Source organism: Mustela nivalis, assembly GCF_964662115.1.
Source record: "Mustela nivalis genome assembly, chromosome: 4".
Lineage (NCBI taxonomy): Eukaryota > Metazoa > Chordata > Mammalia > Carnivora > Mustelidae > Mustela > Mustela nivalis.
The window spans coordinates 129,847,199-129,874,069 of record NC_139023.1 but is presented as its reverse complement, the minus strand read 5'-3'; the positions used below and the strand labels follow the sequence as shown (position 1 = coordinate 129,874,069).

At 35.1% G+C, this 26,871-nt stretch overlaps 1 protein-coding gene and 1 pseudogene across 3 annotated transcripts in view; both read left to right on the top strand.

The window, feature by feature from the left end:
• FSTL5 (follistatin like 5) overlaps positions 1-26,871 on the top strand; it is a 766,488-nt gene that overhangs the window by 523,360 nt on the left and 216,257 nt on the right. The window lies entirely within an intron of this gene.
• Positions 12,087-13,902, top strand: LOC309863314 (chromobox protein homolog 3 pseudogene; annotated as a pseudogene). Its single transcript has one exon. The product of its transcript is annotated as a chromobox protein homolog 3 pseudogene (transcript).

The window sequence follows — 26,871 nt, the reverse complement described above, 5'->3', positions numbered from 1 at the left end:
TGATGTATAAGCAAGTCCTTGGGAGTTCTACCATGTCAAATATCTCAAATATATTAAATTAAGGCTCTCCAAGCAAAGGATTCAAGATATTCTGAAAAGTCTCCTCTTAGAGGTTCCACTTAATGAAGAAATAGCCTTCATTAAGAGAAGAAGAGAAGAAATAGCCTTCTTTAAGAGAAGAAATAGCCTTCATTAACAGAAATGAAGAGATATTTATAATTGACTTGAAATATATCATGCCAGAAATCAATCTTTTGAGATATGAAATACATTACCATGACTTTATTATTTTCCTTTTTTAAATTTATTTCTTATTTTGTGAACCATGTCAGACACACACAAATACATGTACTATTAAAAACTAAAATTAAAACTAGTTTAAAGTAAACTCTTACCAAAAATTATACAGGGGTGTCTGGGTGGCTTAGTTGGTTAAGGGTCCAACTCTTGGTTTCAGCTCAGGTCATGATCTCATGGGTTGTGGGAATGAGTCCTTGTGGAGCTCACCCTCAGCGGGGAGTTGGCTTAAAGATTCTTTCCCTCTGTCACTCCTCCAGCTCATGCTCCCTCCCAAAATAAATAAATAAGTCTTTTTAAAACATTACATAGGAAATTGTTTCATCATTAACATAATACTTCACTATATTCTGACAGGCAGAGACTTCATTTAACCAATATAAAAACTATAAATAATCTTGAACAATCATAATATATTTTATAAGGAGTTCAGGTACAATAAAAAATTTAAATTTTTTGAATGCATGATCATTTGGTGGTCGTTTATTTAATTTAATTCCACAGGAATGTTGAAAGAAAAATGGAGTAATTTGAATGAATGTATGTCTGTAAATTATGAGGATTTTAAAATTAAAAAACAAAATAAAAATTCTCCTTTTAGTCATGGTTTTGTCATTTTTGTTAGTGCACTTGAGAATGAGGACAACAGTCTTCATTAATATAATTTCTAATTGGATCCAGTATCTTATAAAATAAAACATGGGCCAAGAAGTTGAGAAAATTCCTATGGTCTAGGTTACATTTCAGCTGTAACTTAAGGTACAACTGTGTTTGTGTGTATTTACTTATAATTTTAACTGCCACCACCCCTTGTGATGCTTGATATTTCTGTGAACATATCAGAAAACTCTAGAAATAAAGCTAGGAATGTAACTGAGGCTTTGTGCCTCAAAAATCTATCCATATGTTTAAAAAAGGGCACTTTAAGCGTTGATCTAAACAATATTTCTCATGCTGAAGACATAAATGTCTGAGTTACATGTATTTTCACCTGATACTTGAAACTTCATAATTTGGTCCTAACATCAGTGAATACTGGCATGACTCTTTTTTTCTTATCTCTGCTTTTCTTTCTTTCCCTTGACTTCCTGTACCTTGTAGAAACTCCAGTACAATATTGAATGAAAGTGATGATAATGGGAATTTTTCTCTTCTTACCAGTCTCTAAAGGGAGCTTTAAGGCTTTAACCCTTAAATACGATGCTTACTTGAGGCATTTTGAATATCTTTTGGCAGATAAAGGATGTTTATTTTATTCTGAATGTTCTGAAAATGTTACCATTGATGATTTTAGCAAATGTGTTATTTTTTCAGCAGTTATTAGGATGGTCTTATGAATTTTCTCTTTTAATCTTTCACTGTAAGTTGATTTTTATATCTACCAATCTCAATTTCCTGAATAAAGCATCTTTGGCATGATTTATTGTCATCACCAAGATATCCCTTATCAGATTGAGGTAGTTATCTTCTGCTCCTAGTATTCAGAGCATTTTATCATTAATGAGAGTTGAAAATTGTCCAGAAATTTTTTCTTCATTTATTAAGGTGATAATGCTGTTCTGATAATTTAGGAGATTATGTTGTATTAAGGTTTAACTAACTTTTCATTCCTGGAATAAGTACTTGGTCATACTCTATTATTTTTTATATATTATCATTTATATATGCCACTACTTTCAAGTACTAATATTTTTTCCATTTTATTTTATTTTATTTCTTTCCAGCATTCATTGTTTATGCACCACACCCAGTCTCCATGCAATATGTGCCTTCCATAATACCCATCACCCCAAATAGTAATATTTTAATAAAGATTATTATGTCTATATTTATGAAAGTCTATCATTTTTCTATTCTAGTAACATTTTTGTCATGCTGTGATAACAAGGTTTTTCTGAGTTCATAATATATATTGAGGTGTGCCTTCTTCTTCTACTTATGGAAGTCTGTGTAAGATTGGTATGTCACTAGTAAAAATATCTAAACTCTGAACATTGTTTGTGGGGGAAAATTTTGATAATAAATACAATTCTTGAGAGACATAGAGTTATTCATATTTTCTATTTTATCTCCTGTTGATTGACTTAATGAGTGATTTTTTAAGCAATTTGTCAAGTATTCTAAATTCCTATTTTTTAATTTATGGACATAGAGTGTTGTGGACACCTGAGTGGCTCAGTTGATTAAGTGGCTGCCTTCGGCTCAGGTCATGATCCTGGTGACCTGGAATAGAGTTCCACATTGGTCTCCTTGCTCGGCAGAGAGCCTGCTTTGCCCTCTGCTTCTGCCTGCGGCTTTGTCTGCCTGTGCTCGCTCTCTCTCTCTGACTAATAAATAAAATCTTTAAAAAAAAAAAAAGTGTTATGGAAAACATGACTTTATTATAGGGGCACGTGGGTGTCTCAGCCAGTTAAGTATCTGCCTTCAGCTCAGGTCATGATCGCAAGGTCCTGGGATCAAGCCCCATGTCAGGCTCCCTGTTCAGTAGGGAGCTGGTTCCCCTTCTCCCTCTACCATCCCCCCTCAATGCTTGCTCTCTCTCTTTCTTTATCTCTCTTTCAAATAAAGCAATAAAATCTTTTAAAATGACTTTATTATAACTTTAATGTCTTTAGCATCTGTAATAATAGCATCTATTTAATTTAGATATAAGAGGTGTTGTCTTTGATCAATTTTATGAATCTTTTCAAATACTAAATTTTGCTTTGCTAATTTTTCTGTTTTCATTTTATAGTATTGGTTGCTGCTTTTGTCTTTATTTTCCCTTCTATTTAATATGGATTTAATTTGCTTATATATTCTATCTTCTTAAGGTGTGATCTTAGCTAATTTAAGCTAAATTTTTCGTTCTTTCCTATATACCATTTAAATATACATGCACCATATTAGCTGCAACCCACATATTTTGAAATCCTATATTTTAATTATCATTTACCTTGAAACATTTTCTAAGTTGTGTTTTTGGTGATACACACACGCACACACACACACACACACATATATGTGTATATGTGTAATATATAATGTGGTATATATACTATAATATCATATATGATTTATATTGTATAGATTTATATTTATATATTATATATGATATTTTATATACTATATAAACTTATATATGATATATTTATTACTTATATATTTATTTTCAGCCTGAAGAAACTCTTTTAGCATTTTTTATACAGTAAATAAACTTGTAATTCTCCATTTTGTTTATCTGAACATGTCTCTACTTTTCATCTAGAAAGGCTATTTTTATCAGATATATAATTCTGTGCTCATAATTTTATTTTCACTTCCTTTCATAATACAAAGATTCCATTCTATTGTTTTCTGACCTCTTTTTCTTATTTTGTGTTCTTGCTAATAAGGATGAAGTAGTCAATCCCATTATTGTTTACTATATCTAGTATGTTACCTCCCCACCCCCACACCTGCTTTAAACATTTCTTCTTTATCTTTTAATTTCTCAGTTTGACTGTAATGTGCCTGAGTATCATTATTACTTGCTTTACATTTATCAAGTTTCATTTTGTTTAGTTTCTTGGATTCATAAATTGATATTGTCTTATAAATTTGGGGCCGGTAAATACTTTTTTCTATTCATATTTCCTCTCTTCTCTCTGTTAGTATTAAAATTGCGTGTGTATTTTTAAAAAATTTTTACTTATTTATTTGAGAGAGAGAGAGAATGAGAGAGAGAGAGAGCATGAGAGGAAGGAGGTCAGCGGGAGAAGCACACTCACTGCAGAGCAGAGAGCCCAATGTGGGACTTGATCCTGGGATTCCAGGATCATAACCTGAGCTGAAGTCAGTCACTTGAACTAAGCCATCCAGTCATCCTAAATTGCATATATTTTTACAGTTATTTTTTCCACAGGTCTCCAGGACCCTGTTAAATTTTATTTAATGTTTTTTCTGGAAGCATAATTTCTATTTAAATGCATTCAAGGTACTGGAGCTTCCCTAGGGATTATCAATCTGATACTAATTCTTTTGATAGTTAACTATTTAATTCTATATGTTGAGTTTTCAGTTCTTATTTTTGTTTTAATTTGGAGTTTTTGTTACAGATATGTGTGCATACACACACATACACACACATATAGGATTGCAGCTGAAATGATTTTTCTTGTCATTCCTTATTTCCTTTTGACTCTTTGATTGTATTTATGATATCTTATGTAAAGTCCTTATTTACTTACTGCATATTTAGGTCATTTAAGTGTCAGTTTTTATTGACAGATTTTTTTTTCCTTGAGTTTGGTCATCTTTTTCTATTTGCCTAATTTTTCACTGGATAGTGGACAATAAGAAAAATAAGTTATGGACACTATGGATTCTTTTTTCTTCCTCTGAAGAGTCCCCCCCCCACACACACACCACAACCTTAATAGGCAGTTATGTGAGCAGTCTCAAATTCCAAACTCTCTTGCCTTAGGCAGTAGTGAGAAGTTCAACTCAGTTTCCCCTGCATAAGCATAGTTGAAAATGGAAGTTAAAAGGGACTTAGACATAGGAAGAAACAATTGGCTTGAGAATGCAACTGAAGTATTGGAGACAGGAGATTAAAATAGATATTGTAGCATTCCAAGTAAATTTAAAAAGTTAAAACTAAGGTTGTAGTAGAGTAGAAAGTGTTATGTTGTTGTTGTTTTAATTTTGTCTGCTCAGCATTTCTTTATCTTTGAAGATATCCATCTCCATGACTCAGTGTCCATGCCTTTCGATGAAGTTGACTTCACCCTTAGTTCTAGATGGAGCACACATAACTTAGTCTATTCACCAAAACATGCAGTCATCATCAATCCTAGGTTTTGGATGAAATGATCAATCTGTTGAGCTCTTTCTGTCCTGCCCAGATGTCTAAAGACATACTACAGAGGTCATATCTTGAGAAATTCTGTTATGGAAGCTATCGTGTAGATAGATAGAGTCAGCTTAAAAATGAAAATATCATATTAAAAACCAGAACAGAGTTACAGAAACAAGAAAATATCATATCTTGATGACATCCATTGCTATCCAGGACCCATTTGTACCCAGAGGTAATTTCCAGGTGTTAACATTGATATTAACAGAATACCTGAAAAAATGGAGGAAGGATAATGCAGTGAAAATGCCTGAAAAATATTGTGATCAAAACAATTGAAAACTAAAGTAGAAATTGTCCCTGATTACACATTGTCTTTACTAGGGGTTGAATGCAACTACAAATAGCAGAAAACTAAAAAACCAGTGCCCTAAATAAATAAGGAGGTGTTTATCTTTCATGCGCAGGCTGGGATTTGGAATGATTGATCAGCTATGGCATCAGGAACCAGGCTTCTCCATTTCTCAATCTGTACCTTCCGTTGTGAGAGTTGTTGCACTTTAGGTATCATGTAGCCATTTTAGGTGAATAAAGAAAGAAAGTGGAGGAGGAAATTATAACAAACTTCCTAATATTTTACTTGGATAATTTAATCTTTTGGCTAATTTTTAATTTTTGCTTCTACATCAGATAATGCCATGATAAAAAAGGGCTTGACCTGAACATTGGCATAAGCCAGTAAATAAGGGCTTTTAAACATGCTGGAGATAAAGGAAGACATTTTATTTTTTTTTGTTGTTGTTGTTTTTTATTTTTTTAAGATTTTATCAATTTATTTGAGAGAGAGACCACTGGAGAGAGACAGAGGGAGAGAGAGAGAGAGAAAGTGCAAGTGCAAGTGGAGGGCAGAGGGAGAAGCAGGCTTCCCTCTGTACAAGAAGCACAACATGGGGCTCTATCCCAGGACTCTGGGATCATGACCTGAGCTGAAGGCAGACACTTAACTGATTGAGCCACCCAGGACTCCAAAGGAGGACATTTTAGAAAAGGAATGACAAAAGGAAATGTGAGATAGTATAGATAAGAAAACTATTTCCTTTGTGGAAATAAAGGGGAGTTAGTTTGCTTGTTTTCCATTAAGAAAGGCAAAAACAGGGGTGCCGGGGCGCCTGGGTGGCTCAGTGGGTTAAGCCGCTGCCTTCGGCTCAGGTCATGATCTCAGAGTCCTGGGATCGAGTCCCGCATTGGGCTCTCTGCTCAGCGGAGAGCCTGCTTCCCTCTCTCTTTCTGCCTGCCTCTCCATCTACTTGTGATTTCTCTCTGTCAAATAAATAAATAAAATCTTTAAAAAAAAAAAAACAAAAAAAAAAACAGGGGTGCCTGGTGGCTCAGTGGGTTAAGCCTCTGCCTTTGGCTTTGGTCATGATCCCAGGGTCCCGGGATAGAGCCCTGCATTGGACCCTGCTCAGCAGGGAGTCTGTTTCTCCCTCTCTCTCTACCCACCTCTCTACCTACTTGTGATCTTTCTCTAAAATAAAAAAAAAATTAAAAAATTAAAAAATAAAGAGAAAAATGCAAAAGTATATGGAGAGGGTCTTAAAAAAATTATATATTAAAAATCACCTCGGGAAGATTTTAATTATGACGGGCTTTATTCTTTCCAAGATCTAATGAGTAGCTGGCCTGGAAAAAGTAATCTATGTTTTTAAACAAGCACTCATTGAGATTCTGATATAAGTGATATGCACATTACATTAAAAAAAAAAGGATTATATTTTAAATAAGAGAGGAGAAAAGATACAAGAGCACTACATCTTCTCCGTAAAGTGGATAAAATTTTTCTATGCCTATCATGATAGTTTCATGAGTGAGGCTTGAGGCTTGAGAAAAATTAAAAAAAAAAAAATTGTGAACACTGTGTTAGGAAATTCACAAGATGAATATAGCTTTGTTTAGATGGGTAGTGACTTAAATTATTCTGGTCCATGTTTATCCAGCCACATGCTACAGTCTAGTGTCCACAACAACAAAAATCAAAATGATTTAGTCTAAGAGCATTGTTGGGCTAAAATAATGCAAACTTAATTTCTTAAATATCAGGTGACCTGTTTTAAGTAAAAAACAAATAAGATGGTTATAACTTCTAAACTTAAACTTGATTATGTTCATTCCTAATGCATACTTTGCCTTGCAAACTACATAAATTTTAAATAGTAATGAATATGTTACAATGCTCCCTTACATAAACACATATAGTAAAATTGGAATGATACAGTGAAGATTACCAATACCAAGCAGACTCCACAGGGAGTGCAGAGCCTGATGGGCTGAATCTCATTACGCTGAGATCAACACCTGAGCTGAAATCAAGAGTCAGTTTCCCGAATGACTGAGCCACCCTGGTGTCCCAATAACAGTTTGTTCTTAATCATGATTTGTGTACTGAGCTAAGGCAGTATAGGTCCTTTTCTGACCTTTAATTGATGCGTGATCTAGACTGAGATTTGGAGCTCTTTCTTCTTTGTCAAATGAAGATGATGAACTTTCAACATGAAATTAAGTTTGTAAAGTGTTTAGATTAGTTCTTGCCACATTTTCTAATATAAAGTAATAAAATCTGAAGATACAGTTAGTAAAAAAAATGAAAAAAGTAAAATAAAGAATAGAGAATTTATTGCTCTTTTAAAAGTCAGATTACCAGATTACCATATAAGAATATATGATTGCGGAGTAGCAAATAGAATCCAAACAATTTTAAAAGTTGGCTTAATAAAATAATTTTTACAAAAGAAAGCTAAGTGTGTTACATTTAAAAAATGTATTGCTATGATAGCCTAGTAAAATGTTTATATATACACTATTATGGAAAATGTTGATGATGCTGGAAGTATACTGATAGTGTAAATATAGGTAGAACTGAAGAATGGAGAATATTTGTACCATTTAGTTATAATGCTTATTTGATCTAAGGAGGGTAATTAAATCCCATTGTCACTTCTTCCTTTTTTTTTTAAGATTTTTTTAAAAAATATTTATTTGACAGAGAGAGAGATATCATAAGTAGGCAGAGAGGCAGAGAGAGAGGAAGGGAAGCAGGCTCCCTGCTGAGCAGAGAGCCCGATGCGGGGCTCAGTCCCAGACCCTGAGATCATGACCTGTGCTGAAGGCAGAGGCTTAATCCACTGAACTACCCAGGTGCCCCCCATTGTCACTTATTCTTAACATTTCTTACTGTGCTACATGGATTGATATGCTTACAATGAAAAAAAATTAATAATATTTTATTAGATAAGAGAAGTATTGCCTGATTCTTTAAATGTTTCTCATGTGTAAGATTTTGATATTTAAAGAGGCAAAAAAAAAATCAGAATTTTTTACCCTAAATATAATTACATTCTTAAAAAAAAAAAATTTGTTTGTATGTAGCTTTTTGTCTAAATCTCAAAGGAATACTTGGATTCCTAATTATTCAGGACATTTCTATCCTTTAATTTCACCTGATTGCTTCATCTTTGTTGATTGACTATAGTTTCTATTATTTCAATAAATCTCTCTAATTGAGGTTCCATAAGAGATAGTAACAGACACCTGGTTTCAATCCTATATCTCAGTTGAAGTTCTCTTTTACTCCCATATTTTTGAGATTGTCGACATCAGATGATGAAAAGGTGTTGATGAATATGTAGAGATTATGAATACTTAGTCCCTGGGAATAAACTTAGTTTAAACATAGTGTATTGTATAATGGATGGAATATAGAAATGATTTGCTTTCAGAGTATAGATAAAAGGTTTATTAGTGAGAATAGATTGTTGGAATATAATTATAAAGACAATGATTGTGATTACTTGCAATTTACCAGAAACTACGTGTGTATGTATCATAAAACATAACATTTTTATTCTTACTGATCAGTGAAGGTAGTTTAAATTGTGAAATGGAACACAAGGGTACAGAAAGGAAACTAAGTCCTTCCTGGGTTCTGATTGCAAAATTCTTGCTCTTGTCACTCTGCCAAATGCCTTCTTTGCTTCTACTTTAATGAATGCCTATTTTGTTATGGATAGTATGCTAGAAGATTTACTGATCTAAACTTATTTAATCAAAATAAATTCAGTTTTACAGCCTTAGTGTAAAGGTGAGAAAACTAAGATTCAAGGAGTCTAACTTTCTCAGGATCATATAATTATTAAACATCAGATCATTTGGTTCATACTAGAACAAGCCTGGGAAGTTTATCAGAACCAATACAGAATAATTAAGCTTTAATATATATAGTAATTTTATTAATTTTATTTTTTATAATTCTAAGACAATTGTTAAATAAGAATTTCAAAATATCACAGGAAAGATAATGCTTATCTGACATAAAATCTACACTGATGTTTCCACTTGGGAGTTTAATAAAATGCAACAAGAGTATTTTAAATTGCAATTATTGAATACAAGCCCATACCATTTTTTAAAAAATTTAAGTACTCAGCTATTGTCTTTCTTTAAACATAAGAAGAATATGGGGCTGGGAGGAGTCAAGATGGCAGAGAAGTAGCAGGCTGAGACTACATCAGGTAGCAGGAGATCAGCTAGATAGCTTATCAAACCATTGCAAACACCTACAAATCCAACAGGAGATTGAAGAGAAGAACAGCAATTCTAGAAACAGAAAATTGACCACTTTCTCTGTAGGACCAGCAGAGAATTGAATCCAAAGCGACGGGAAGATAGACTGTGTGGGGAGTGGCCGGCTCCTGGCAAACGGTGGAGAAACAGAGCACAAAATCAGGACTTTTAAAAGTCTGCTCCACTGAGGGACACAGCTCCAGAGGCTAAACTGGGGTGAAGCCCATGTGGGGCCAGCAGGGTCACAGAAGGATCAGGGGTGTCTGAGTGTTGCAGAGCTCACTGTATTAGACCAGGGAAGCTGGCTACAGAGACAGAGCCAAGGAATGAGATCTCAGCTAGGGGTTACCTTGAACTGGTCACAGGCTGGGTGAGCTTGGAGCACAACCAGAGGCCAGGGAGATGAGAGTGATTCGGCTCTATTCTCTGAGGGTGCACTTAGGAGTGGGGCCCCGAGCTCTTGGCTCCTCCAGACCAGAGACTGGGGGGCCAACCTTTTCCTTCCCGTCCTTCAGAACTCTATGGAAAGCGTTCAGGGACAAAAGCTCCAGAAAGCGAACCTGAGCAGATTACTTAGCCCGGCCCCTGGTAAGGGTGGTGCAATTTCGCCTCAGGTAAAGACACTTGAGAATCACTACTACAAGCCCTTCCCCCAGAAGATCAACAAGAAATCCAGCCAAGACAAAGTACACCTACCAAGGAGAGCAGCAGAATTCCAGTGGAGGAGAAAGCAAAGAACGGAACTCATGGCTTTCTCCCCAAGATTCTTTAGTCTTGTGGTTAATTTAATTTTTTTTCTTTGCTAATTTTTTTAAATTTTTACCCTTTTCTTTTTTTAACTTTTTTTAACTATTTTATCTAATATATATAAATATATATTTTTTTCTTTTTTATATTTTTTCTTTATTTGTTTTCTTTTTTTAATTTTTTTTTCTGAACTTCTTTTTATCCCCTTTCTCCCTCCCACAATTTGGGGTCTCTTCTGATTTGGTTAAAGTGCAATTTCCTGGGGTCTTTGCCACCCTTCCAGTATTTTATTTGCTCCTTCATATACTTTTATCTGGACAAAATGACAAGGCAGAAAAACTCACCACAAAAAAAGAACAAGAGGCAGTACCAAAGGCTAGGGACCTAATCAATACAGAAATTTGGTAATATGTCAGATCTAGAGTTCAGAATGGTGATTCTCAAGGTTCTAGGTAGGCTCGAAAAAGGTATGGAAGATACTAGAGAAACACTCTCTGGAGAGACAAAAGCCCTTTCTGGAGAAATAAAAGAACTAAAATTAACCAAGTTGAAATAAAAAAAAAAGCTATTAATGAGGTGCAATAAAAAATGAAAGCTCTCACTGCTAGGATAAATGAGGCAGAAGAAAGAATTAGTGATATAGAAGACCAAATGACAGAGAATAAAGAAGCTGAGCAAAAGAGGAACAAACAGCTACTGGACCACGAGGGGAGAATTCGAGAGATAAAGTGACACCATAAGATGAAACAACATTAGAATAATTGGGATTCCAGAAGAAGAAGAAAGAGAGAGGGGAGCAGAAGGTATATTGGAGAAAATTATTGTAGAGAATTTCCCCAATATGGCAAAGGGAACAAGCATCAAAATCCAGGTAGTGTAGAGAACCCCCCCTCAAAATCAACAAGAATAGGTCCACACCCCATCACCTAATAGTAAAATTTACAAGTCTTAGTGACAAAGAGAGAATCCTGAAAGAAGACCGGAAAAAGAAGTCTGTAACATACAATGGTAAAAATATTAGATTGGCTGCGGATATACCCACAGAGACCTGGCAGGCCAGAAAGAACTGCCATGATATATTCAGAGCATAAGTGAGAAAAACATGCAGCCAAGAATACTATATTCATCTAGTCTATCATTAAAAATAGAAGGAGAGATAAAAAGATTCCAGGACAACAAAAACTGAAAGAATTTGCAAACACCAAACCAGCTCTACAGGAAATATTGAAAGGGTTCCTCTAAACAAAGAAAGACCCTAAAAGTAGTAGATCAGAAAGAAACAGAGACAATATACAGTAAGAATCACCTTATAGGCAATATAAAGTCACTAAATTCATATCTCTCAATAGTTACCCTGAATGTTAATGGGCTAAATGCCCCAATCAAAAGACACAGGGTATCAGAATGGATAAAAAACAAAACCCATCTATATGTTGCCTACAAGAAACTCATTTTAGATTTGAAGATACCTCCAGATTTGAAGTGAAGGGGTGGAAAACAATTTACTATGCTAATGGACATCAGAAGAAAGCTGGGTAGCAATCCTTATATCAGATCAATCAGATTTTAAGCCAAAGACTTATTAAAATAAGAGATGAGGGGATGTGGCTGGAGCTTGAGGCGCGCAGGGCCGGAGACGCCGCAGACCCGGGACCCGGAGCAGCTCGGAGGTGGTGAATAATAGCTCTTCAAGTCTGCAATAAAAAATGGCCTCCAATAAAACTACATTGCAAAAAATGGGCAAGAAACAGAATGGAAAGAGTAAAAAAGTAGAAGAGGCAGAGCCTGAAGAATTTGTGGTGGAAAAAGTACTGGACCGACGTGTAGTTAATGGGAAGGTGGAGTATTTCCTGAAGTGGAAGGGTTTTACAGATGCTGACAATACTTGGGAGCCTGAAGAAAATCTAGATTGTCCAGAGTTAATTGAAGCATTTCTTAACTCTCAAAAAGCTGGTAAAGAAAAAGATGGTACAAAAAGAAAATCTTTATCTGACAGTGAATCTGATGATAGCAAATCAAAGAAGAAAAGAGATGCTGCTGATAAACCAAGAGGCTTTGCCAGAGGTCTTGATCCTGAACGAATAATTGGTGCCACAGACAGCAGTGGAGAGTTAATGTTTCTCATGAAATGGAAAGATTCAGATGAGGCAGACTTGGTGCTGGCAAAAGAGGCAAACATGAAGTGTCCTCAAATTGTAATTGTTTTTTATGAAGAGAGACTAACTTGGCATTCTTGTCCAGAAGATGAAGCTCAATAATTGTTTGCATTGCTTTTTATATATATTTATATATATATATATAATCTGGGTCTTTGTTTTTTGATTTATTAGTGTGAAGAAATAACATTCTAATGAAAATCAAGTTTGATATGTTTGTTTTGAAGTAGTATTGGGGGAGTTGTTGGGGTTTTTGCATCTATAGCACTGGTTACTTTAAACAAATAAAAGCTTTCTGTAGTTGCTTCCTTTATCGGAAAAGAATATTTGAGACCATGATATATTATCCCCCTTTATTAGAGAACCTTTTCTAAATGTTGGGGGAAATCTTCATAGTCTTTACTCAGTCAGAATTTGTGTTTAACTCCTATATGCCTAAGGACCATTCTGGGTTTTTTGTTTATTTGGGGGTTTTTTTGTGTGTATACTTAAAATACGTAAGTGGTTTTTGTTTTTAACATTCACCAAAACAAAAACAGCATTTTATAACCATGCATAAGCCCATGTTTCTGGGATGCTATCATTTTCAGCATTTTAAGAAATAAATCACTTAAACTGAAGTTTTTCCTGAGGCCTTAACCTTCAAATTTTGTAATTAATTGGACAATTTAAATATAATGTAAACAGTTTAAATTGGACAATTTAAAAGCAGCCATATCAGAATCCATATCCTTCTCTACAGCCATATAAACGCAAGTATATTTGCAAGATCCCTGAAAGGAAAATTTTATCACTACCAACAACCTCCCCACCCAAATGACAAAGCTAGACAAGTCCTTGTGTGTTTTACTTAGGTAAGCAATACTTTAGTTAAATGGACATGTAAAGGTTCCTTCTAGTGAACCATTCCTTTTTAAGAAGTTGAAATTCTCTGTGCTGTATTGACTAAAAGGTCACGATTCATGGACTGTCTACAACTTCCTTCATGGAAGCTAATCATAATCAGATGGTTAGAGATGTTGGCAGTTTAGCACCTGCTGGAGTAAATGGGTGGACAGGCTTGTATAATCCAAATTCTTCACCTGCATGTTTTTTCTTTACCCCAGTTCATTCCTGACATGTAGGCTCAGTCTTTTCAGTATTTGAGTTACTGGTTCAGCAGAAACCAGGAAAAACAGTAACTTTGTAGTCAATGTTATCCAACTGTATATTGTTTACTTTATTGTAAATACTGGTAAACAGTGGTCAATAAATAGTTTTATATTCCTTTAAAAAAAAAAATAAGAGATGAGGAAGGACACTATATCAAACTCAAAGGGTCTGTCCACAAGAAGATCTAAAAATTTTAAATATCTATGCCCCTAACATGAGAGCAGCCAACGATATATACCAAATAATAACAAAATCAAAGAAACACATAGACAAGAATGCAATAATAGTAGGGGACTTTAACACTCCCCTCACTGAAATGGACAGATCATCTAAGCAAAAGATCAACAAGGAAATAAATAAATAAATCAACAAATAAATAAATGACACACTGGACCAGATATATTCAGAACATTTCATTCCAAAGCAACAGAATACACATTCTTCTCTAGTGCATATGGAACATTCTCCAGAATAGATTACATCCTGGGTCCTAAATCAGGTCTCAACCAGTATCAAAAGATTGGGATCATCCTCTGCATATTTTCAGACCACAATGCTCTGAAGCTAGAACTCAATCACAAGAGGAAATTTGGAAAGAACCCAAATACATGGAGACAAAACAGCATCCTTCTAAAGAATGAATGGGTCAACCAGGACATTAAAGAAGAATTGAAAAAATTCATGGAAACAAAGGATAATGAAAACACAATGGTTCAAAATATGTGGGACACAGCAGAGGCAGTCCTGAGAGGAAAATATATAGCAGTACAAGCCTTTCTCAAGAAACATGAAATCTCAAATACACAACCTAACCCTACACCTAAAGGAGCTGGAGAAAGAACAAGAAAGAAACCCTAAACCCAGCAGGAGAAGAGAAATGATAAAGAACAGAGCAGTAATCAATAAAATAGAAACAAAAAATAAATAAATAAATAATAGAACAAATCAACGAAACTAGGATCTGGTTCTTTGAAAGAATTAATAATATTGATAAACCCCTGGCCAGACTAATCAAAAAGAAAAGAGAAAGGACCCAAATAATTAAAATCATGAATGAAAGAGGAGAGATTACAACCAACACCAAAGCAATACAAACAATTATAAGAACATACTATGAACAATTCTAAGCTAACAAATTTGACAATCTGGAAGAAATAGATGCATTCCTAGAGACATATAAACTACCACAACTGAACCAGGAAGAAATAGAAAACCTGAACAGACGCATAACCAGTAAGGAGATTGAAACAGTCATCAAAAATCTCCGAGCAAACAAAAGCCCAGGGCCAGAGAGCTTCCCAGGGGAATTCTACCAAACTTTTAAAGTATAATTAATTCCTATTTTCCTGAAACTGTTCCAAAAAATAGAAATGGAAGGAAAACTCCAAAACTCATTTTATGAGGCCAGCATCACCTTGATCCTAAACCAGACAAGGATCCAGTCAAAAAAGAGAATTATAGACTAATATCCTTAATGAATACAGATGTGAAAATTCTCACAAAAATACTAGCCAATAGGATTCAACAGTACATTAAAAGGATTATTCACCACGACCAAGTGGGACTTATTCCAGGGCTGCAAGGTTGGTTCAACATCTGCAAATCAATCAATGTGATACAACACATTAATAAAAGAAAGAACAAGAACCATATGATACCCTCAATAAATGGTGAAAAAACATTTGACAAAGTACAGCATCCCTTCCTGATCAAAACTCTTCAAAGTGTAGAGGGCACATACCTTAATATTATCAAAGCCATCCATGAAAAACCCACCACAAATATCATTCTGAGTGGAGAAAAAATGAAACTTCCTCTAAGGTCAGGATATTCTTTTCCTCTAAGTCAGGATATAAATTTTCCTCTAAGGCAGGGATATCCTTTATCACCACTGCTATTCAACAAAGTACTAGAAGTCCTAACCTCAGCAGACAACAAAAAGGAATTAAAGGCATCCAATTCGGCAAAGAAGAAGTCAAATTATCACTCTTCACAGATGATATGATACTATATGTGGAAAACCCAAAAGACTCCACTCCAAAACTGCTAGAACTTGTACAGGAATTTAGTAATGTGTCAGTATATAAAATCAATGCACAGAAATCAGTTGCACAGAAATCAGTTCTCTACACCAACAAGAAGACAGAAGAAAGTGAAATTAAGGAGTCAATCCCATTTACAATTACTCCCAAAACTATAAGATACCTAGGAATAAACCTAACCAAAGAGGCTAAGAATCGATACTCAGAACACTATGAAGTACACATGAAAGAAATTGAGAAAGACACAAAAAAAATGGAAAAATGTTCCATGCTCATGGATTGGAAGAATAAATATTGTGAAAATGTCTATGCTACCTAAAGCAATCTACACATTTAATGCAATCCCTATCAAAATCCCATCCATTTTTTTTCAAAGAAATAGAACAAATCATCCTAAAATTTATATAGAACCAGAAAAGACCTCGAATAGCCAAAGGAATATTGAAAAGGAAAGCCAAAGTTGGTGGCATCACAATTCCGAACTTCAAGCTCTATTACAAAGCTGTCATCATCAAGACAGCATGGTACTGGCACAAAAACAGACACATAGGTCAATGGAACAGAATAGAGAGCCCAGAAATAGACCCTCAACTCTAGGGTCCACTAATCTTCGACAAAGCAGGAACGAATGTCTAATGGAAAAAAGACAGCGTCTTCAATAAATGGTGTTGGGAAAACTGGACAGCCACATACAGAAAAATGAAATTGGACCATTTCCTTACACCACACATGAAAATAGACTCAAAATGGATGAAGGACCTCAATGTGTGAAAGGAATCCATCAAAATCCTTGAGGAGAACACAGGCAGCAATCTCTTCGACCTCTGCCGCAGCACTTCTTCCTTGGAATATCGCCAAAGGCAAGGGAAGCAAGGGCAAAAGTGAACTATTAGGATTTCATCAAGATCAAAAGCTTTTGCACAGCAAAGGAAACAGTTAACAAAACCAAAAGACAACTGATAGAATGGGAGAAGATATTTGCAAATGACATATCAGATAAAGGGCTAGTGTCCAGAATCTATAAAGAACTTAGCAAACTCAACACCCAAAGAACAAATAATCCAATCAAGAAATGGGCAGAAGACATGAACAGACATTTCTGCAAAGAAGACATCCAGATGGCCAACAGACACATGAAAAAGTGCTCCATATCACTCGGCATCAGGGAAATACAAATCAAAACCACAATGAGATACCACTTCACACCAGTCAGAATGGCTAAAATTAACAAGTCAGGAAAGATACAAATGTAGTGATCTGAAGGGGCACGTGCACCCACATATTTATAGCAGCAATGTCTACAATAGCCAAACTATGGAAAGAACCTAGATGTCCATCAACAGATTAATGGATAAAGAAGTGATATATATATATACAATGGAATACTGTGCAGCCATCAAAAGAAATGAAATCTTGCCATTTGCGATGACGTGGATGGAACTAGAGGGTATCATGCTTAGCGAAATAAGTCAAGCAGAGAAAGACAAGTATCATATGATCTCCCTGAATAAGGAAGTGGAGATGCAATGTAGGGTGTTATGGGGGTAGGAGAAGAATAAATGAAGCAAGATGGGATCGGGAGGGAGACAAACCAGAAGTGACTCTTAATCTCACAAAACAAAGTGAGGGTTGCTGGGGGGAGGAGAGTCAGGACAGGAGGGTGAGGTTATGGCATTGGGGAGGGTATGTGCTATGGAGAATGCTGTGAAGTGTGTAAACCTGGCGATTCACAGACCTGTACCCCTGGGGATAAAAATACATTATATGTTTATAAAAAGATAAGAAGTAAAAAAAGAAAGTTGAAAAAAAAAGAATAATTTGGGGATGTAATATATAAGGATTAAATAATAAAATAAACAAAATAATTTGATTAGTCAATGATATATGAAGTATAATTGAGCTACATTAATAGTTCATGTTTTGCATATTTTCTGTTTGTTTCAATTCAAAGTCTTCACAGAAAACTAATATTTTAAACATGACCTTCAGACTTAATTGTATTTTTTGCATTCTCTATATTTATATTAGTTATATATCTCTATATTTATATTAGTTCGCTGACCAGATATGTTTCAGAAAAGTTAAATATGAAACAAAATTTGTAATTTATAACTTAAAAGATACTGAGGGAATATATTCTTTAAAGGAGAGCTCAGATGAGTATTTTTGATATGTAAATAAAACCTTTGGCACATGGGGGCATCTGAGTAGCCCCGTAGGTTAAGTATCTTCTTTCAGCTCAGGTCATGGTCCCAGAGACCTGGGATGTAAGTCCTAGTCCAGTGGGTCTCCCTACTCAGTGGGGAGGCTGCTTCTCCTTCTGCCTGCTGCTCCCCCTGCTTGTGCTGTCTTTCTCACTGTCAAATAAATAAATAAAAATCTTTTAAAAAGACCCCACAACTTTTTGCATATGGGTTTACCTATATGTGTTCTTAGACTGGATACTATTTAAAGAAGCCATGGAATTTGTCTTCTGGTCTCCTTGTTTTTCCACTGTGCTCGGTAGTCCTTCTACCCCTGGGTCTTTGTTTTTTATCATCAGTATCATCATCTAGTGAGCACATATATCACCACATTAAGTGTTGGGAGTATTATACTAGATGCTGCATTAGTGAATCATCACATATTAGCTCTGGTTTCCAAGAAAATTTGTGATTATATTTTGAGTTCAACAGATATAATTTCTATCAGGCTTGGTTAAAAATTTGTTAATACCTTAATTAGCTCCAAGCTTGTTTGAAATTCAGTACTCAATTTTTAAGGTACAATTCTTATACCATGTAATATTAAAATAACAAGACCCCAATAATACTTACAGTACAGTTGCAGTGTTGTCGACATACTTGTAAGTATATGTTACAAAAGGAATCAATCTTGTAACATGGTGGTTATACTAAGATTCCCGTTTCATAGATGATAATTCTGAGAAAAGAAGAGGTGTGTGCTTTGCCTTCATCACGTAATTCTTGCTTTTATTACAAATTCTACTTCAACACCTTTCCCTTTAGCCCCGAGTCCCTAAATACTGTTAACCAGCTTCTCAGTTCAGAAGTAGGAATTTCCTCTGAAGCTTTATAGCTTTATATGCCCTCATTGAAGTAATACCCTAAAAAGATATTGTGTCTTCCCTACTTCTAATCTGCAAGTGAACTACATGACCTTTTATCTTTGTTAAAAGAATCTTGAAAATCGCATCACAAATTTATGTTAATATGCCAGTGGGTGCACTAATGAATATCACAATGGTAGAACATAGTAGTGTGGATTTCAAGTACCAAATTCATTCATCCTGATCACACACTAGTTCTGATGAAGGGCAAATAGAGAAATCTGACTTTTCTAGCCCTATAAAATGCCACTGATTTTATTTTACTTTAAAATAAATCCTTGTTCTTTTATTACTTTGCCATTGCTATATACCGTTTATTATCCTGAAAACGGTAGGTATAAAATATTTTCTCTTAAAAATATGGATACAATATTTCCATTTATTAACTTAAATTACTTTTATGTATATTTTATTGCTTTTATTTTATTCTAAAGTAACATTCTAAAGTAACATTAAACTTTGTTTTTTGATTTTGTATTTATTTTCTTCTCATATTTCCCAACTAAGTGAAGTTCTGCATTAGAAGTTGTTAATTATCTGAGGCCACACAAGGTGAGGAATTTCTTTATTCTCTTGGCTTCCTACACTTTGCTGGCTTTATTTTTACATTTCTGGCTGATCCTCAGTCTTTTTGTTTGCCGACTTGTCCTCTACTAACAACCTTTAGACTTTGGCAGTGCCAGCTTTAATCCCCTTCTCTTGTCTCTAGAAGAACTCATCCAGCCCAAAGTAAGTGCTGTGACATTCACAAAATTAACTTCAGTGTTTCTGGCCTTTGAGGGTTTGAGTTTTAGCATCTTGCTGTTCTTTTTTTTTTTTTAACCTTTCTCAAGTCTGGTTCCTTTTCAAGCTTATAGTTGTATTAGTAAGGTATGCCCTCATAGGGAGGCCTTGCATGACCATTTTGTCCAAAGTAATTTTTCCAGCCTAATTTTTCCCTATAATTTTGTGCTCAGAAATTACCTCTTTCATGTGTTTACTGTTTAATTCTTCTCACTGTAATTATGCTTCCTGATAGCCGGTGATTTTTGGTGAGTCGGTTCGCTTTTATATACACAAGACCTTGAATACTGTATATTGCCTAGTGGGTATTTTATCAATATTAATAATGGATAGAAAAATCCATTTATAAATAAAAACATACAACATATTGCTAACTCCTAGCTAATTTACAATGGAGGCTAGAGTTACTATAACAGTGTTTGTAGTAAGTTATAAATAACTATTTGTTAGATAAACACATACAAGATTAAAGAAGAAATTTTTTTGTTTTTAAAGAGATACAATCCTTGGGGCACCTGGATGGGTCAGTTGGTTGAGCATCTGACTCTTGGTGTTGACTCGGGTCTTGATCTCCTGGGTTGTAAGATTGAGCTCTGTGTTGGACTCTGTGCTCAGTGGGGAGTCTGCTTAAAGATTCTCTCCTTCTGCCCATTCTCCTACTTATGTACACTCTTTTTCTCAAATAAATAAATAAATCCTTAAAAAACAAACAAACAAAAAAGATATACTCCTACCTCATGTAGTCCACACCTTAATGGAAAAGCATACCATGCTACATATTAACTATTAAGACATGTTCAAATGTCCTCAGACTCACGTGGGAGTTGTGGTCTGTGTGCGGGACTTGTCAGTGCCTTCACCAGCCCACTATCTCCTGTGTTGCTCCCAGGGAGGTGGGTGATCAGGACACCTCAGTGCAGAGGTGTGGTGCTGAGCTGTGGCTGCCTGCCTCTCTGGCCACTGAAGAAAAAGTACCTTCTCCTCACTTCTCCCCCTCCCTTCAAACTTCTCCCTCTCCCCAGCTACTAAACCAGGAATACCACACCAGTGCAGAGCATAAATGGAAGATCACTTCCCTCTGTTTTTCCTTGATGGTTAGGAAATCCACATGCAAACAGAGAATCTAAGAATTCCTCCACTGCTCCTGCCAATGGTAGCTGAGTAGATAGAGCATCCCACTGCATCTTATATTTGTGTCCATTTTCCCAGCGGTATCAGGAGATCACTTCCTCATTCTCTGCCGGGCCAGAGTCATGGCAAATCCCTTCACAATGTCACTACTGTTCTTTGCTTCTTTTATTGTACCCACTGGGCTTCCAGCAGCAGGCACCTGCCTATAGGTAACACCTTCTGAAAAAGAATCAAGCCTACCAGGAAAGGTTGGCTCAAGCCCTGTGCTCTGCTTCTTCCTAGGAGTAGGAAGTTACCTCTTTGAGCCTCAGTTTTCTCATCTGTTTAATGTCGATCATCTTGCCCATTGCCCAGGAATTTTGTGAGCTTGTGAAAGGTGATCCACATCAGTCACTCACCACTGCCTGGCATGCAGTCTCCTCCATTTATACTCAAACCTGCTTTGCCTGCACCAGGGTTATGTGCCTATGTCTCATTTTCCAGCAGGCATCCCATCTCGTGAGTTTTAAAGACATCTAGGGGGGTGCCTGGGTGGCTCAGTGGGTTAAGTCGCTGCCTTCAGCTCAGGTCATGATCTCAGGATCCTGGGATCGAGTCTCGCATCGGGCTCTCTGCTCAGCCAGCCGGGAGCCTGCTTCCCTCTCTCTCTCTCTCTGCCTGCCTCTCCATCTACTTGTGATTTCTCTCTGTCAAATAAATACATAAAATCTTTAAAAAAAAAAAAAAGACATCTAGGAAAAAGCATTTACCTTCTAGTTTTTAAATGTCACTTCCCCTACCTTGGTTTTACTGGCATCTCAGAATGGGTGTGGTATCCCCAATTGGGCTAGATACCCTTCCTCCATTCTCTCTGTCCTCTCTATAGACTCTGCACTCATAACTTAGAGATGTTTCTGCAGTTTCTTCATCAATGACTAAAAGCCTACCAAACCCGACCATCATGGCATCTCTGATCCAATGTCTTGTTCTCAGTCAACACTTTGAGTGGTCCACAGCTCTCACTTGGGACACATTATCCCATTGATGCCACACCTGATGCAAGTGGTCTATATTTTCCTTCTAGTCCAATACAAGGCCCTCACTTAGAAGATTAGTTATAATGGCTTCATATGTTCTGTGCCAGCAAGGGCAAAAGATATCTCAATTTTCTTGATAAAGTATTAATGATTAAATTACAAAAAAAAAACCCTTTAGGTGATAAATTAAATAACTGACTGATAATAGGAAGTTATATTTATATATATATTTTTTTTTCTCTTGATCTCACTCTATCACCTTGGGCAAATTATTCAAATCTTCTGTGTCCATTTATTTCTTAATAGAATAAATATCTGAATTGAGCTATCTTACAAATAATTTTATATACTTTTTTCATAATGTTAAAACTTAATTATGATGGCTTTATGGTCTTATGAATGAGAAAAGAGCCTATAGAAAATAGAAGACAGGCATAGTCAATCTTTTATTATATCTGCACCTGAAATTATCATGCAGAAAATACAACACATGAAAATCTCTGCAGAGAAAGTTCATCCACAACCAAAGTATAAATGAAACAAATTACAGAAGAAAGTGATTTAAGTTAGTAATTCCATATAAATATGAAAGCAAGCTGCCTTATCATTTTCAGAATGAAATTTGTGGCAGAGTCTTCATCTTCAATTTCAGCCCCTTATCATTTGATTTTTAATGTAGATTTCCACGGCACAAGCAATGTACTGTCGTACTGTCCCCACTGATATGATCCTCCCCACTCTTTTGGTTAAAACAGGTTTGCACTAGATTTGGGAAATCTGGATTGCATTTACTGACCTCAGCCATGCAATCACCTCACTTTTCTCACATTTAGAGCAAAATTGGGCTGAAACGGGGATAGAATCGGTTTTCTTCTGAGGTCAATAGCATATGTTGGGAAAGGAAAAGAGATACAAGTGATTTTTGATGTTGTATATAATGTACACCTCTAAATCATCTTTATCACTTCTGCCAGCTTAAGCATTCTGTAATAAACTGTAGTTCTATGATTAGAGCATATGTAAGTCTCACACATCCAACAGAGCACTTGACAAATGTGCAACATGATTAACTCTAGAAATATAATCCAAAAGAAGTAAAGCCAACATTCAACATTTTTGAGATCGCATATTGTTATCTCTTTGTTATTAGCAAGAAGAGTTTCAATAAGCCAGTGCATTTTTTAATAGGTGTAATACTTAGTGGGCCCAAGTTTACCTATTGAAATAAAAATGTTCTGACACATGTGTGTATTACTCTGATAACATCAACAAAATGATTATTTGATCTGCATTAATCTGAGAAAATAATTTTCCATGAGTCTTTAATATTTTTGCATGTCTTCTGAACAGAGGCACTGATGGTTTTTGTTCTCAGCTGTATCTGTAAGGGTATTGGTCTAGTATACGGTCTTTGAAAACAGAAATAGTGTTTACCTCTAGAGTTCAGGTTTGCTTGCTGTCTGCAGCATTGACCCAGGCTTCTCTGCCTTGCTCTGGTAACGCTTAGAAGGCAAGGGAAACTGATGCAAGTGGGAGGCTCATACTGCTTGCTGTACCACCTATAAGAAGGACCTTTGTCTCTGACCCAGGAATCTCATGTCTTCTACCAGCATTCACAAAATTAGAGCAGGCTTACATATTAGCTTGTAAGGAGGAAATAAAAATAGGCATTCAAGCTCTTGACAGCTTGAACTAATACAATCCTGCAAACTAACTGCATGACATATCAGAATTGAATTGAATTTTGATAACCATCTTTAAATAAAATATTTGCCATGGAATCCAATGAAATCAATAATTTAAGGTTTAAGAATATTTGTTGGTTGTGAAATAAAATAAATTTAAATGACAACACTTGATGATCTATCACTTAATACAAAATACAGTCAAAGGTAAAATAAACTTGTTTTCAGCATGACATATTTTTAAATGTTATTTATGATAAATAATTTTCCAAATAAAAGTCTGGGAAATTAAAAAAAAACAGAAATTACTTTTTTTTTTAAATTAATACATTCAAATGCCCATTGCATACTTCCTATATGCCAGACACTGTGGTACATGCTAAAGAAATGCAGTGAACTATGTGCTATCTGCCTTCATAGATAAGAGATTGATCATTAAAAGTAGCCACACAAAATTTAAAAGCTAATAGAAAAAACACTAAAATTTAAGAATAAAAGTGTAGAGTGCTATGACAGATTATAGAAAGGAGAACTTTTATGTTATCAAATGAGATTTAATGTACTATCTCAAGGATTATATGAAATATTCTGAAAAGTGTATGCCAAGCAATAGGTATGAGGACTGCAGGGTGGAAAGGATCCTGGACTGCTGGAAAGAAACCAAAGAGACTATGGGTAGAGCCTGATGGCAGAAGACAAGACTGGGGAAGCAATCAGATATTCTTTTTTGATATAAAATCTAAAACACTCACATGACATTTTCTAGTAGTGCACCACATGTCTTTTTTCTCCTACAAATGTTAACATGAGGTGTAAAATGTTTTTCTTTTTTAATTTAATTTCATTTTTAAAAGATTTCATTTATTTTTGAGAGAGAGAGAGAGAATGTGCACCCACACAAATGGAGAGAGAGAGAGTCTGAAGCAGACTCTTCTCTGAGAACACAGCCAGAAAAGGGGCTCAATCCCATCACCAGGAGACCAAGACCTGAGCCAATACCAAGAGTCTGATGTTTGACTGAACCACCCAGGTGCCCCTAGATGTCAAACGTTTTTAAAAGAGACATACTAATTATTTGAGATTCATAGTCTCAAATGACTTTTTCCTTCTAGATAATTTTAGAAATGTGTAAAATTTTCCAAATGAGGAAGTGCAGCTTTATTTCCAGTTACTCTTTTCTTTCCAATTGTTCTCTAAATGTGGAACTATCCTGAACAATGAAGCTATCTGACCCTAGGTAGCCCAAAGAAAAGAAAAAGAGAAGCAGTTCCTCTGAACAGAATAAAAAATATACAGCTTCACTTAAAAAAGAACGTCAGAACATCTTAATTTTACCTATTGTGTGAAAAATACACTGATGGTTGATGTTGGAATGAACTGTTAGAAATAATTATAAAGTTTTATTCCTTGTTGCTTTAACAACTTTATCTTCCATTTGGAAACCTGCAATGCATGTAAAGTTAGATGTGTCAATATACCAACTGTGAATTCCTTATCATTAAGAGGATCATGGTCTCACATTTTATTGTCATTTACAAAGTGTTTTCCAAAACAACATTTCATTTTCTTCTTATATCTGCTTGTGAGATAAAGTGAGCAAATGTTTTCATTCCCATTCTGCATATTTGCAAAATGAAGATTGGAGAAAAGAAAAAACTTTCTCAAGCTTCTTAGAGTCAGTCTGTGACAAAGATGGTTTTCAAATCTGAGTTTTGATTTTTCAAAAAGTTGATGACTTATGTAAATAATTAGAATTGAAATGTTGTGAACAAAAGTAATAACAAGGCTTCTCTAAGAAGCACATATTTGGTGGGAAAAGTATGCATGTGTGGATATCTAATATCCAACAAAGCTGAAGAAAGCAGAAAGAGTAAGTAGAAAGAAAAATAAACATTTCAAGGTGATAAATCATCAAATCATTTAAATTTTGTAAATATCTTTGTTCTACATGAGCATACACTGAATTAGAGAGTTGAAAACTTTTTTTTTTTTTTTTTTAAGGTTAGAAGTAGAATAAAGAACCATCTTTATTCAGGTCCTCAATACCAATTTTATGTTTTCCTTTGTGATTAGTTAAAAGGAAATTATCCCTTCCCATAAGACATCTAAAAGGACAGCTAGGTAGTCTTTGTCAGAGATTCAAGGTCGCTGATAAAGAAGAGCTACCCAATAAACATTTGTGGAAAAAGTAAATTGTTTTAGAGAAGGTATTTAATGCTCTTCATTTTTTAAGTCTTCTTTATTCTTATCTCAAAAGCAGACAGCATTAATATGAAAAAAAATCATTGTTTCAAATAGGATCTATATTTTAGCAGTGGTATGTGCAATTAGCAGAACAATACTTCCCATTCTCTCCTAACTTAGCAGAGACAGTTGTGCAGTAAGAAAGTCATCATCTAAGTGCACACAGAAGAAAACGTCAGTAATTAATGTCTCATATACACAATATTTCTTAACTAATCATGAAATCATAAGTCCTTTCCCCAAGTTTTCAGAATGATTCAGAACGTGAGACTGCCCACTTTTGTGCAGCTCTTCATCATTACTACCTCACTGACAGTCATCAAACTTGGTATGTAACTTAATAACAACCTGGGGTTTAGTTCACACATAGTGAAACAGAAAGTCTACCCGGACTTTCTTGAATTATAACCTTTGTATTGTAAAAGGTTTCCAAATGATTTTAATTTGTTCTTTCTTTTTAGAAAGATTTATTTATTTATTTATTTGAGATACAGAGAGGGAGAAAGAACATAAGCAGGGGGAGTGTCAGAGGGAGATGCAGGTTCCCTGCTGAGCAGAGAACCTCTCCCTCCCCATGAGGGACTCAATCCCAGGACCCTGGGTTCATGACCTGAGCCAAAGGCAGACACTTAACCAACCAAACCACCCAGATGTCCTCCAAACGATTTTAAAGACATCTTTTATTCAAACCTTGCAAAATTTCTTAAGAACGTTACTATTGTATATTTAATAAATTAATTTAATTTTTCATCAATAATTTAGCACACTCAACATTCATAGAGTTTACATTTAAGTTCTTAACTCATCCTAAGTAATTTTAGAGTTCATGGTATATAAAATTCTGCATTTTGATTATAATGCAATTTAGATTTAAAATCTCTCATTGCTGATATGAAGAAAAATGTTTTCTAGCTATTGAGAAACCCAAGTGACCACTTCATATAAAAACTCAGTGTAGCTTTTTGGTTATTATTCAGTTTGCCTGTGCAGTAACTCCAGGGAAGTGCTATGAACATAATTTCTTAAGAAAACAGAACAGAATTCTAATAATTAAAATATAATCAAGAGTAAAC